General features: G+C 50.3%; 1 protein-coding gene across 10 annotated transcripts in view; it reads right to left on the bottom strand.

The window, feature by feature from the left end:
• FGFR1 (fibroblast growth factor receptor 1) overlaps nucleotides 1-1,563 on the bottom strand; it is a 40,152-nt gene that overhangs the window by 36,853 nt on the left and 1,736 nt on the right. The gene's annotated exons all lie outside the window — the stretch shown is intronic.

Genomic DNA, 1,563 nt, shown 5'->3' with positions numbered 1-1,563 from the left:
AAAAAAAAAAAAAAAAAAAAAACTTTAGGGTCCACCATAAATTCATATTCCCAAACCTTATCCACCCCTCCTCATTGCCACCTATGCTGTGGCTGAGCCAAATCTCTATCTACTCCTCAGAAACCTCCCACTCTGACTCACTCCCTTTACTCGCATCTTGTCTGTGTCTTTGGTCACCCGGAGTTGACATCCAACCTACTTAAACCCGTAGGTTTTTTTTTTTTTTAATTAAATTTAATTTTTTGGCTGCACTGGGTCTTCGTTGTTGCGCATGGGCTTTCTCTAGTTGTGGCGAGCGGGGGCCACTCTTCTTCGTTGCGGTGCGTGGGCTCTAGGCACACGGGCTTCAGTAGTCGTGGCACACGGGCTCAGTAGCTGTGGCTCACGGGCTCAGTAGCTGTGGCTCACGGGCTCTAGGGTGCAGGCTCAGTAGTTGTGGTGTGTGGGCTCAGTAGTTGTGGCGCACAGGCTTAGTTGCTTCAGTTGCTTAGTTGCTTAGTTGGCACACGGGCTTAGTTGCTCTCAACCAGGGCTCGAACCCGTGTCCCCTGCATTGGCAGGCGGATTCTTAACCACTGCGCCACCAGGGAAATCCTAAACCTGTAGATTCTATTTCTATAGTGTCTCTGCTATTTTTCCTTCCTTTACAATCCTCCACTCTAGTTCACTGCCTTTCTCTAGCTAGACATTCAGAACAACCGTTTAAGCAACTCGTCTTTCTGGAAACAGTGGTAGCAGCAGTAATAACTCCTAACGCTTTGCCTGTCAGTGCTTTATCTGGATTATCTCACTTAATCCTGTATTACTGCTCCATTTTAAAGATAAGCAAACTAAGACTTCCTATGTTTGAGTAATTGGTCAAACCAAGTAATGCAGCTATTAAGTGGTGGAGCACGATTTTTTTTTAAGAATTTTTTAAAAATAAATTTTATTTATTTATTCATTCATTCATTTACGGCTGCATTGGGTCTTCGTTGCTGCGCGCGGGCTTTCTCTAGTTGCAGCAAGCGGGGGCTACTCTTCGTTGCAGTGCGTGGCCTTCTCATTGCGGTGGCTTCTCTCTCTCTCTCTCTCTCTCTTTTTTTTTTTTTTGCGGTACACAGGCCTCTCACTGTTGTGGCCTCTCCCGTGGCGGAGCACAGGCTCTGGACGCGGAGGCTCAGCGGCCATAGCTCACGGGCCCAGCTGCTCCGCGGCATGTCCCCTGCATCGGCGGGCGGACTCTCAACCACTGTGCCACCAGGGAAGCCCCCGGTGGCTTCTCTTGTTTCGGAGCACAGGCTCTAGGTGTGGGGGCTTCAGTAGTTGCGGCACGGGGGCTCAGTAGTTGTGGCTCATGGGCTCTGGAGCGCAAGCTCAGTAGCTGTGGTGCACGGGCTTAGTTGCTCCGCGGCATGTGGGATCTTCCCAGACCAGGGCTCAAACCCGTGTCCCCTGCATTGGCAGGCGGATTCTTAACCACTGCGCCACCAGGGAAGCCCTGCGGGGCACAATTTAAACCTAGGTCCGTCTGACTTCTTCCTCCCATCCATCCAAACTCAGCTGCCTGAAAATCTGAAAGCT

Source organism: Lipotes vexillifer, unplaced genomic scaffold (assembly GCF_000442215.2).
Source record: "Lipotes vexillifer unplaced genomic scaffold, Lipotes_vexillifer_v1.1 scaffold1383, whole genome shotgun sequence".
Lineage (NCBI taxonomy): Eukaryota > Metazoa > Chordata > Mammalia > Artiodactyla > Lipotidae > Lipotes > Lipotes vexillifer.
This window is presented reverse-complemented; position numbering and strand designations above follow the sequence as displayed.